This window comes from Nannobrachium achirus (genome assembly GCF_963921795.1).
Source record: "Nannobrachium achirus genome assembly, chromosome: 10".
Taxonomy (NCBI): Eukaryota; Metazoa; Chordata; class Actinopteri; order Myctophiformes; family Myctophidae; genus Nannobrachium; species Nannobrachium achirus.
In genome coordinates, this window is record NC_137819.1 from 10710464 (window position 1) to 10723861 (window position 13398).

At 44.3% G+C, this 13398-nt stretch overlaps 1 pseudogene across 1 annotated transcript in view; it reads left to right on the forward strand.

Annotated features, from left to right (window-relative positions):
* Window positions 1–11746, forward strand: part of LOC308292802 (ankyrin repeat and IBR domain-containing protein 1-like) — a 50050-nt pseudogene extending 38304 nt beyond the window's left edge. Inside the window, exons 11-19 of the transcript in view lie at window positions 4005–4139; window positions 4486–4556; window positions 4681–4822; window positions 6070–6248; window positions 8500–8534; window positions 9023–9090; window positions 9203–9308; window positions 10578–10710; window positions 11656–11746. The product of the transcript in view is annotated as an ankyrin repeat and IBR domain-containing protein 1-like (transcript). The remainder of the gene's footprint in view (window positions 1–4004; window positions 4140–4485; window positions 4557–4680; window positions 4823–6069; window positions 6249–8499; window positions 8535–9022; window positions 9091–9202; window positions 9309–10577; window positions 10711–11655) is intronic.
* The last annotated feature ends 1652 nt before the right edge of the window (window positions 11747–13398 follow it).

Consider the following 13398-nt stretch of genomic DNA (forward strand, 5'->3'; position numbering starts at 1 on the left):
GTGTGTGTGTGTGTGTGTGTGTGTGTGTGTGTGTGTGTGTGTGTGTGTGTGTGTGTCCTACATAAACAAGCACACCAGACTACAAATAGGCCCGCCTACACTAGGCCTTTATTTGGCCTAATATTTCTAATATAGCAAAAATATATTCTTACCTTTAAAAAGGTCCAAAGCGTCCTTGCCTCCTTGCGTTCTTCTTAGCGAAATCCTTTACAACGTCTCCTAAATCCAACTGGCGAGCGCGCTGGTTTTCAATGCTGAGAACTGCTAATCCTGACAGTCTGTCCTGGGACATGGTGCTTCTCAGATGTGTCTTTATGATTTTCAATTTAGAAAATGATCTCTCTGCACTTGCCACGGTGACTGATATGGTTAAAAACAGCTTTAGCGCAGTAGCCACATCTGTGACACTGGGCAGAATGGATCCGTTTCTCAAATACAGGAGCTCGGTCAAATCTTTAATTGTGCCCTTCTCAATTGATTTGATTTCTGCCCTCAGAGCGTTTCTAAAGGAAAGCAGTTGTGATGGGAATTCCGTAGAAAGGTCTTTACTGTAGATTAAAGCAAGCCTCTCTGCGGATGCATGCAGCTCATCATCATTGGCCTGTATGAGTTCTACTGGGCATAAGCAACGGAATCACTTTGCAATTAGATCCATTCCTTTGAATCTGTGTTTGAGCTGGGAAACGATGATATCGATAGAACCATAAAATACATCAACTTTGAAACGTTCCTCTGGACACGTGAGGCGCTGGTCTTCGCAGAGCTCGTCAAAGTGTTGCTTTGTGCGTCGTCCGCGTTTCTGAGTGAAATTACAGCTCGAGCCCCATGAAGCTGCAAGATCCTGGGCTGTGCTTTTCATCTCTTCATACTCGCCCCTCATTTTTGATAAGGTGCTGTATGCATTGCCTAGTAGGTCTGTTGCGTGGAAAAGGTCCATATCCATCTTCTGTAATAATTTGGAAACTATATTGACTGACTCCAATATCTTTTCCTGCATCACAGTAATAATAGCAAATTCGAACGTTTCAATGCACTTAATAAGTCCAGTGGCCTCAGCACGTTCCGTGGCTATTTTAGAACGAAGGCTGATTTTGGTCAGTGCTTGCAATATATCAGCATAACGAAATCTAAGTGCATGAATAGCATCGTGTCTGGATGACCATCGCGTTGGACACAGTCTCTTCAGCGTGGGTTTTGATTTGAAGTGGTTATCCAACATTTCCCATCTTTTACCGCTCTGGCTAAAGAAAACCCAAAGTCTCTGTACTATGTCATAATAGTCTTTGATTTCGGAAATCGGCTGGCAAGCATCATTTAACACCAAATTCAAATTATGTGCCGCACAATGGACATATACAGCATTCGGCTCTCTATCAATTATGCGTTTCTGCACGCCTGAATAAATGCCACTCATGACGCTAGCCCCGTCATATCCTTGGCCTCTGCACATTTCAAGTGATAGTCCCATAGTCTCTATCAGTTCAAGGATTTTTCTTTCCAGTCCTCCTGCGGATTGGTCTGAGATATTCTTGAATCCCAGAAAACTCTCATTGATGTCAACCGCTATTGCGTTATCATTTTCATCTTTGCGAACTGTTATGTATCTGAACACTTGACTGAGTTGGTCAATTTTAGTTAAATCCTGAGTAGTGTCCATGATAACTGAATAAACCCCTGCCTCCTGTATATCAGAAACAATCTGTTTTTTTACTTTCTGTGACAACAATGCAATTAATTCGTTTTGAATGATATGGCTTAAATAATTGACTTTACCTTTTTTATTAAGCAACTCCTGCAATATTGGATCATATCGAGCCAACAGCTCTATGATTGATAAAAAGTTCCCACTATTGATCTCACCAATTTTCTCACGATGCGCTCTAAAAGCAAGGTTGTTAGAAGCTAATGTCAGAGTGACATCTGTGATTCTTTTTAATACCTGCGTCCAGAACTGTACCTGGTGCTTGTACTGCTGGTCAAGTTGTATATCCACTGTACGGTCATTTTTCCAGTTGTCAAATATCACACATGCGGCTAGATGAGATTTCGATGATTCGTGTGTTTTTATTTTGGTAGACAGTCCTTGCCAGTCTTTAATCCCTACAGTCCAGGCGAGCTGGTGGGATGGACACTTCCTATCGGCGAAAAGCCAGCAGGGCTCACAATATGCACGGTCCATCTTTGGAGAATAACATAGCCATTTACGAGGCACTTTACAACCCAGTTTTGATCGTATGAAATAATATTCTTCTGAGAAACCTCTGCGCTTTTTATCCCTAGGAAAAGGTCCCCCAGGTTTACATGAACCCATAGCAAGTATACTCCTCTTCACATCGGGATCAATTAAATCAACAGGGAAATTGGCTCTGTCTGATGGATATTGCTCTGCAGGCCGTGTTGTTGATTCTTGGTTTATATCATTATCAGACTCCATTTCCGATTCCTCGTCTACTTGTTGTTGATTAGGTGGGCTGCTGCAACTTGTAGATTGTCCGGGTGGGTCTGTGTCCTCCGTGTTTGTCCCAGCAACAGAAGGGCCAGGAGTGGGAGTCGGAGTCGGACTGGGAGAACGAGAGCTGGCAGCCGGTGTGTTGTTGTCTTCATACCCGGCCTCGGCTCCAGTCTCCCCGGCGTCGGTGTCAATGTTAACCGCCGCATCTCGCGGGGGCGCCGCGCCGGCACTTGCAGTCGTAGTAGGTTTAAATATTGCAGAAATCTTTGGGAGTTTGGCTACATTTTGTTTTTTTTCTGAGTTGTTCTTGGCGCTTTTGAGAACCACTGCTGTACTTCCTCTTACTCATTTTGAAATGATGCGCTGTAGTCTGCTCCTGCCATGTATGTCACGTGAGTGGCTACCAGGTAGTCAGGTGGTGACACTGACAGCCTGGTGTTGGTGTTTGTTGTTATAGAATGGAAGATTCGTGATTCTTGCCTATCATCTTTTACATTTAATTCAGTTTTTAAACATATTTCAAGATTTATATTTTATTTATAAAAAAAAAAAAAACGAAAAAAAAAAAAAAAAAAAAAAAAAAAAAAACGAAAAATGTTTTTGCGAGTACGGCCGGCCCGGGGGCCGGGGCCCCCGCTGCTCGGGGCCCTCCCGCATCGCGTGGAATGCGGGGGCCTCTCATCCGCCACTGCTCACATCACCAGTCTTTCCACCTCGGAGGAAAGCCTGCTATTGGTTTACAACGGGCCATGTGATCCGGTCTAGGTGTGACCTAAACCGTCCAGCAACAAGCAGAAGAAGCAGCGTTGCTTTCTTTTGTTCCTTCCTGTTTGTTTCCCCAATCCCTGTTTAAATGCTAGAGAAGTGTAGTCTTTCCAGTCGCTGTGAGTTGGACTAAAAGATGGATATACCAAATGAACTTTTCAAAAAATAAGCATAACTATTCAAGGGTTTTATTGCGTAGGCCCTAAAATGATGTCCTTGAGCGCTGGGAATTGTTTTGGGTTCAAACTTATTCGGGTTTGGTAGTTCAGGACAAGGTGTAGTCCGGCAGTTGACTACAAAATGACTTAGGCTGTTTCCGCTCCCGACCGCTCCCAGGCTATCAACTACAATAGTAAAGTGAAGATTATGCCACAAGATCCCAACGATTTTAGGATTGCACACGCTCTGCTAGCATGCCGTGGTAAACTTTCGAAAACAACAGTCCTTGATATTCCATTACGAACATGTCTGCACTGAGCAGTCAGCCAGCGTAAACAAGGAAGCAATGCATTCGGGGGCCGGACACAGAGGGCAGTTGCCCCACCCCTTGTTTCCGGTCCCGGAACATCCGGATCTGGTTCTAACGGATAGTCGGCTCTCTAGTGTACCAAAAAAAGTCGGATCGGCGAACATACTTGTTGTTTCATAGCGATTAAAGCATATTCAATTCTCAGACAGCGGCAATTTTTCGGGTTCCTCAGGTTGTGACAGTAAATGTTAATGTCTCTCTCTCTCTCTCTCTCTCTCTCTCTCTCTCTCTGTGTGTGTCTCTATGTCTCTCTGTCAGTGTAAGTATGACTTCTGTTGGATCTGCCTGGAGGAGTGGAAGAAGCACAGTTCATCTACAGGAGGATATTACCGCTGTACTCATTATGAGGTCATCCAACACCTGGAGGAGCAGAGCAAGGACATGACCGTAGAGGTACACACACACACACACACACACACACACACACACACACACACACACACACACACACACACACACACACACACACACACACACATCTTAACCATTCATTCACGTCCACACCAAAGGAAATTGCATAGAAGGACATCAATATTTCAGGTGCAGCAACATTGCATCCACAAAATCAAGGCATATGTCTTGTATGCCAGCTTGCCATGCTAATGAAGCACACAGTCCACAGAGGCTGCAAACGCATCTTAAATCTGCATCTACTACATTACCAGTGGTACAGTAGTTACAACAGAGCAGTGAATGAATCATGATGACTGTGTGGTTCTCTCTCTCGCTCTCTCTGCAGCTGGAGCAGAAGCTGCTGAAAACGGCCAAGGAGAAGATGGAGCAGCTGAGTAGAGCGTTCATCTGCCGTACGTCCTGTCTTACTGCTCTCTATGTCCTGTCTCTCTCTGTGTCTTACTGCTCTCTGGAGACACTTCTCTTGGAAGTCACTCTGGACAACGAGCGTCCGCTAAACGCCTGCATTGTGATTCATGTGTTTCACCCCTCCAGACACGCGCTTCATCGAGGACGGTGTGTGTGAGCTGCTGAAGACGCAGCGCGTGCTGAAGTGCTCGTACCCGTACGGCTTCTTCCTGCAGCAGGGAAGCACGCAGAAGGAGATCTTTGAGCTCATGCAGGTACGGTACATGAAGGAGATCTTTGAACTCATGCAGGTACATGAAGGAGATCTTTGAGCTCATGCAGGTACGGTACGCTACAGCAGGGTTCCCCAATAGGCGGCCCGCGGGCCATTTGCGGCCCGCGGGGGTTACTGTCTGGCCCCCCCAACAAACCCAGTAATAATGGTTGTATAAGAGCAGCAACAATACTAGTATATTGTCGTTGTCGGGTGGAATCCTCGTATCTCCAAATGTGTACGTTCTTTCACAAAGGCTTTCATACAAGGCTGTCGCACAAACGTAGTGAAAACAGCAGATCTACAAGCACACAGCGCCTCGCGGTTCGAGTCGTTGTGTGCTTGTAGATCGGCTGTTTTCACTAGTTTAAATCATTTTTAAAATGATAAATGCAAAACGAACGGTTTTGGACATGCCTACAAGATTTTCTTCCGACAACAACGATATCTGAACTGTCACTGGAGTAGTGGGAACGCCACCGCTGCCCCCTGCAATGTTGTGGCCCTCGGCTTGGCACCCTAGACATAATTCGGCCCTTGGGGAAAACTAATTGGAGAACCCTGCGCTACAGTAACAGTACATGCACACCCGTCTGTCTTGAGTTATACTTGTACACATTAGTGTTATGTAGAAGTGCAGGGGTTCTCAAACTGCTAGAGGCCAGCTTGCTTCTATAAAACATGTGACTTCCAAAGGGAATGAATTGGATGCCGTTTTCCCCCCGCCTCCCCCAAGGGCACGCGAGAGGCTTTTGCTTCCGATGTCTGTCGGAGGCCTATGGAGTTCTTGACATTAAAAAGTAGGAGTACCACAGCTGATCATAGAGACATAGGTCTTTCAGAAAACTGTTAGGATTTCTAGGGATAGAACACACCCGTTATACAGTGAATATAACCTTATGCCCTCAGGACCACGGTACACAGTACCTGGGTTGATGGCGAGGGCTTCCAGGACATTTGTCCCTACAAGTATAGGGCTTCTGAACAAACAAGCCCCATCTCAGTTCCACGCATAAAAATGTTATGTATGACTGGTAGCCTATTCTCGTTTTGTATCATGTTGGCAGTGAATTGTGAGTTCTGTCTTGTCATTCATGTATTGTGTATTATGTGTTGTGATTGTGTGTCCTGATGACTGCTTGGTGCAAAAAGAATTTCCGCAAGGACAAATAAAGCATCTATCTATGTAGAAGATTTTTGTTGAATGGACCTTAGGTCTTAATGACCCCTTGTTGTGTCCACAACCAGACGAACCTGGAGATGGTGGTGGAGGACCTGGCCCAGAAGGTCAACCGTCCGTACCTGCGGACGCCGCGCCACAAGATCATCAGCGCCGCGCGCCTGGTGCAGCAGAAGAGACAGGAGTTCCTGGCCTCGGTGGCCCGCGGTGTGGCCCCCAACGACTCCCCTGAGGCCCCCTGCAGGAAGTATGTATTCATTAACACTCACATTACATACACTACATACTGTACATACCCGCGGTGTGGCCCCCAACGACTCCCCCGAGGCCCCCCGCAGGAAGTATGTTCTCATTACACTCACATTACATACACTACATACTGTACATACCCGCGGTGTGGCCCCCAACGACTCCCCGGAGGCCCCCCCGTAGGAAGTATGTACTCATTATCACGGTTATTGTGACAAAAGACACAGCAGTTTATGATATTATCACAATAATCAAAATATCCCCAACATCCATTTGCCAAAAAAATAGCAGATCTACAAGCTCACTACGTAAAATAATGATGAAATAATCCTTTTGGCCATTGTCAGACTGACTTTGTTTACATCCCTTATCAATCCATATAAAAGAATAGAAGAGGGATGTAAACAAAGTCAGCTCGACAATGGCCAAAATGATTATTTTATCATTATTTTATGCTTTTTGTGGTCATTTTTGAATAGAAACACATATATGAAGCTCAATCTTTTTTATAAAATATTTTTGAAACGTTATTTTTATTTTAGCGTCCGTTTTTCAAGAAAAAGTTGACTATAGCTCCTTTAAATCTCCACGATACGTTTATCATGATAAACGATAATAACGATTATCGTCCCATCCCTACACACACTACAAACACAGGTGTTTCATCCCTACACCAGTGGTTCTCAAAGTGGGGTCCGGGAACTCCCAGGGGTCCCTTGAGGAGGGTCCATGGGGTCCCCAGCATAATCTCTTTGCTGAAAATAGTCGATCTATAAGACCACAACGCCTTGTGTCGTCGCGACATATTTATGAGCTTGTACATCTGCTATTTTTGCTGAATGCTTGACTGGATGATTTTCAGCTGCACAGCACCTGTATTTGTCAGTAAAGTCAACATTGTGTCATAATAGCTTTGGTGTTCAGAATTAACTACTTCTTTTTTTTTTTTTTTTACATTTTTATCCCACGATTTTGCAACCCATTTTTCACCCATTGCCAAATATCTAATGTAATCCTGGGCTCTGCTCTCCCTCTGCCAACCTGGGGAGAGCAACAGACTGACCTCATGCTTCCTTCTATGCATGAGGAGTCCAAGCCGCTTCTTTTCACCTGACGGGGGAGTTTCCCCGGTTGGACGTACTGTAGCGTGTGGAAGGAACACTTTATTCCAACCAGTTCCTTTCCCCTCCATCAGGCGCCCTGGTTAGCCAGAGGGAGGCAAGACATTTAACTACTCAATCAACTACAGAAAATCAGTTTGAGACGTAGTATTCAACTCTGCAGAGCCCCAATTCCTTCCCACTGAAACAGCTACAGACTCCCTCCCTTCATGCTAAGCTGGCCTACGCTGTTCCCTAAACGTCCAGCAGGTGTCGTGCATGAGTGACATGCGTCACCCCCTGTCCCTGCTGACTGCATGTGGTTTAACCTGCAGCCCTGTGGCTCTGATATATTCAGACTAAACTCAATGTTATTTATTATTCTTATTATGTATTATTCTTATATCAACAACAAGTTATGTTATGCAACCACAATTCACGGTTGAAATTACGCACCTATTCATTCAGGAGTTCACGGTCCATTTACGCTGCTCGATTAATCCATTATTTTCTTATAATCGATTGAATGGAATAGTAAGACTAAGACTAAATATATTGACAATTTTGTCAAACAAAAACTAAAATGTCAGGGAGGGACTGGTGGACTGGTAGAGCTAAAAGACAAGTCATTTTATGTTTGGTTGTGCTCGGTTGTTGTAGCCTGGCGTTGCTCATACTAATTCCTCACTGCGTATATCGGATATTAGTCTGGACCAATGCTGGGCCCTGATTGGTCCCCCAAATTATAGGGGAGAGCAAATGGATTCACAATTGAGCGGGGCCAGACCCATATCCGCCAAGAGCACATTTTTTTGCCCAGGCAGATTGGTCTGGGTCATGGCTACGGTTGTTGCACTCTGAAAATAGCATGAGCTTGTAGATCTGCTATTTTCAGCATGCAACCAAGTGTAAAGGCAGGCATTTCACCGCCATCAAGGCCTGACAAAATATATTTTTGTAGACAAAATCAACTGTAGATTTAAATCATATCACTAAAATCATATGATATTTAGTCGACTGACATTTTTATCAAAAGTCTATAACTAAAACGAAATTTCCTGTCAAAATCAATACTGGTGCGATGAAGGATCTTTAAAATAAAAATAATAATAAGGTTTAATGAATTAGGCTCTGCTTATGTGTGTTAAGATGCTGGCACGACACTCAGTGCTGGGGGACGGAGAGCAGAGAGACAGACACACACACACACACACACAGGTAACACACACACACACACACACACACACACACACACACACACACACACACACACACACACACACACACACACACACACACACACACACACACACACACACACACAATGCATCAAAAGTGTTTGGCCAGCAGAATAACATTACTGTAGAAACACTTACAATCGCAGGTCTGGGGATGCAGTTATTACAGTATGAGAAATACAACAGTGCAAAATGTCACTTGATAAACTAATGCGTACAGTATAACATGGTAAATGGTGCCTTTATATAGCGCCTTTATCCAAGGTGCTGTACATAGATTGTGCATTACATTCACCCATCGACATTAACCCTCGTGCTCTAATGACGGTTTCTCTACCCCTGAGCCATGCCGCCCCAGTATATGATATATTGTATATATCAGTGCAGTCCTGGCTGTGTGCGTGCTATGAATGTCTCTTGCAAGCTTTGCTAAGCTGACCCTGCACTGCAGCATGCGCCGCTTAAGAGGCAAAAATACCCTCATTATGGAGAAGAGACTGAGGTCTTGTTTTCATGTTATGTTCACTGGTGGATAACGCTTTGTTGTTGTTATGCTAGCATTGACTTCCAGTATGTTTTATGCTAGGAGTACGCTGACTTCCTGTATGTTCTAGGAATACGCTGACTTCCAGTACCGCCGCAGACACCGGCAGCGTCGTCTTCACAGCGTCCGCAGCAACAGCAACACTCCAGAGACCAGCAGGAGAGCCGACAGCACAGGTACAGTACCTGAGCAGCCGTGAAATACATGGAATTATAGCATGTTATACAATGGGTAGCTCTGATGAAGCAATCCGATTGGTTGAAATATCCATCTACCCGTGATGATAATGAGCACTATGGAACAGGTCTCATCAAACAAAGAAATCAGCTGTGCCCGGTCGGTTCGCAAACGCTCGCTTTTATTGTTTCCGTAGGATGCCTTGTAAGTGGCTAGCAGTTTTCATGTGAAGTTCAGGGACATGCAGTAGTAGCGAAATCTGGCATTAAAAATGGACAGATTTCCATTGAATATCTGAATTACAATGAAATGAACTTGACGTGTGTTTTTTAAAGGGTAACAGTTGTATAATCACAATATTAAACTCGAGTCTCGAGGGTTGTGCCTTATCATGATTATATCGGTACTTCACCCCCGCCTACGGAACTTGTCTATCGGCTGGTTACTGCAGCAATGCTGGCTTGCCGATAATCGTAATGATGTACACCCTCTGGCTTAATATTGCTTAAATTTGTCCATGTATTTTATAGGCAGCAGGGGTTGACACTAAGGTCTCAGCACGTGCCTGTTGGACAAGTACAGGTCATGTTCTACATCACAATTACACATGTATTATAAATGGCAAGACAAAATTCATCAAGAACAGAATTAGTATTGGTTACTATGGGTTATGAATGAACTACAATCACAATGTAATATAAATTGTAAGAATGAATTCATGAGGAATGGTACACGAATACCAGTGGATTCCTTGCTGGGGCTGTGTGATGAAAAAAAAGAGAGAGTATGCCAAATAAGTACATAGCATACTCTCAAACATGTCAGCAAACCAAGATGGCAGCCAACAGACTTCAGTTATTGCTTAATGAATTACTATGGGCTGTGAGTAATAATCGTCATAGAGCTTTAGCCAGAGGTAGAGTAGAGCGGCCGCTCGGTTCCCAGTTCGATCCCGGCGAGTTGATTAATTGGCCGCCTACCCGTGAGTGGACAAGGAACTGGTTGAGCAACATCTAGTCTAAAACGACACAGTTAAGGCTGAGCCTCATTGTGTTGTGTTATTGCTGTGTGACTGCAGAAGGTTCTATCATTGTGTTGTCTCTGTGTGACTGCAGAAGGTTCTACCATTGTGTTGTCTCTGTGTGATTGCAGAAGGTTCTATCATTGTGTTGTCTCTGTGTGATTTCAGAAGGTTCTATCATTGTGTTGTCTCTGTGTGATTGCAGAAGGTTCTATCATTGTGTTGTGTTATTGCTGTGTGATTGCAGACGGCCCTGAGAGGAGCGAGGGCCGGCGGCGAGCGGCGCTGTCCTCCCTGGACGAGGACGACCCCAACATCCTGCTGGCCATCCAGTTGTCTCTGCAGGAGTCCCGCCGCGACCGCCAGGCGGACGCAGACAGGTACGCAACCAGGGGAAGCTTATGCTGTATGACCTACAGTACTAGGGCCCATTGATTCACTCTGAAATAAGGAGCCCAGTTTATTCCGGTTTAGGAGGGCTCCCCGAACAGGCATTTTATCACGCAGCCACTTTTCTGTGGAATGCCCTCTTCCCTCCAGCCCTGAAGTGTCTAAATTCCCTTGCAAGATTTGAGAACAAGGTTAATACCTTAATACTAACTGGTCTTAGTTATATCCTTACCCCGGATGGCATAATTTGCACTGATCTTTCTCCTTGAGTACCTCTTGTCCGATATGTAATGTATATTATATTATATGTTTATGTATAATCTCAAATCAATCGATCAAATCTCTCTCTATGTTCTTTGGTTGTTTGCATTGCATATAGAGTAGTGAAGTGTGACGTAATTTACACCTCCTACCTGGTTCGCGGTTTTCTTCCCCCATTCTGAATTCCCATAGAACTTTTTCATATCGCGTCATATAAGAACTGTGTCCCAATTATAAACACATTATCTCAGCGGTTTGACTCATGGATATGAAGAATCAACTGATGGTGAGAAAACTCTAATGTTACAGTCGCCGAATTAGTTACATTTTCGCTAGAAACTGGCTTTATAAAATATGACTGACTGACTATCATAAACCACACAGAGCCACCTCGCCGACAATATCGCAAAGACAGTTTGTTTATTTTTGGACCGCAATGCTTATATGAGAGGATTTTAAGATGACTGGATGTTATTCTCCATAGAGAATGACTTCATTGGAACCGGGGGATGAGCGAGTCACGCCATGACTTTGTTACTCTATAGTGTATTTGTTTCATGTCCAAAGTGGGCCACAATGGAAACAAGCTTCGTCCACATTGGCCATTTCAGGAATTGACGTCATTGTTGCAATGTATTTAATATCTGTCAATAAAGTATTCTATCTATCTATAGAGACAGAGCCACGGACGGAAGGCCGGAGACAGAGAGAGCGGCGGACCTGGGCGACCCTCGTGCTCCCCCGCCACACAGAGGGAAGCTGTGAAGTGTAAAAGGAGTGTTACGTCCAGTGTATAGGAGTGTCTAAAGGTAGCTCTGCACCGCACCGGCGGCGGTACGCGGCAGAAATCGTCGGTTGCCAAAATTCTGCCGTTGAACGGGCAGTGGGTGCACTGCCGCGTCGGCTTCGCAAGTCGTAGGGAAGCGTCGAAAGCCGACCGAGCACGTTCGGCCGGCTTAAGAGCCGTCGGATAGGAGCGGGCTTGTTGTTGAAAAAGACATCAAGCTATAACAGTAGCCGTCTTGTCGGTGTCGGTCTTAGGTGCGTTCAGCAAATTATTTTTTCCGCACTTTCCAACCATCTGATCTCCCGACTTCATTGGACTGCCAGTCAGTCTGTAGTGATCTGCAGCAGTCTGTTTGGTGGAGAGCTGCCTTTAGACACAGCATCCCATCTCACCCACATCCCAAGCTGCCACAAAGAGACAAGTAGAGCACAACCCCTGCTGCGAGCTTGTAGATCTGCTATTCTTGGAAAAAAACATTTGTGCAAGTCTTTGAATATTTTTGACCCGATTCTATAAATGTCTTCCAAATCAGTGCTTCTCAAACTTTTTCATGTCAAGGACCCCCAAAATTACATGTATTTGGCCACGGACCACCCATCTCAAAATATGTTGATCCAGGGACCCCCCAGAAGCAAATATTTGAGATATATTCAAAGATTTGCAAAATAAAAATCAAGATTTTTCAAAAATAGCAGATCTACAAGCTCGCAGCGCGGCACTCGGTGAGTAGAAGGTCAAAGGTCACATGGTTACACACATTAAAATCCTTAGTATTCATTTCATTCTTAAACAGTGATTTGGACCATAATGACGGGTCAATGTTTACCATTGAATGAACACTCTACACCAGGGGTTGGCAACCTTAGCCCAGGGGAGGGTGATCACTGACACACTGGCAGAAGTGTGTGAGAGGATCTATATTTTAAAATCAAATGTTGATTTAAACGTGGTCAATTAAATTAAGCCACCTAAAATTACATCCTGCACATAATTCTACATTCATTAAAATGCTGAACTTTGGCTGGGGGAGGAGTCTGGGATATACGTAGGTGGGTTCTTCCTCTTGAGTCTAGTGATCGTTATAACAATGTCCTGAAAATCAAAATATGTCAGAATGTTTGATGGGGTGTCATTACATTTTATGTTGACATGGCACACTGACTATCTAGAACAGGGGTGGGTGACTTTGATGATGGAGAGGGCCACTATATTTTCACACACACTAAAATCCTGAACAGTATTTTTTTTACATTTCATTTCAAATGCATGTACAGGTACTTATGTTACTTCTTACTTTATGAACTAAAATACAAATGCATTGGACATTAATAAAAAGTCTAGTAGTAGACTACTAGTCATCAAGATACTAATATACAGTAGACTAAAATAATTAAAGCTGGTCATGTTAGCACGTTTGGTTTGGAATTATAACAGCTGAAACCGATAATTTATCAGTATTCCTGCAGGCCGCATTAAGTGGAGTTGGGGGCCGCATGTGGCCCCCGGGCCGCTAGTTGCCCATGTATGATCTAGATAGAAAATAAAAACATGGCATTTCATTTCAAAAAGGTTGCTGACCCCTGCTCTAGATAATAATGACTTGATTCAGGCTGGCTTTTGTTGTGCCAAT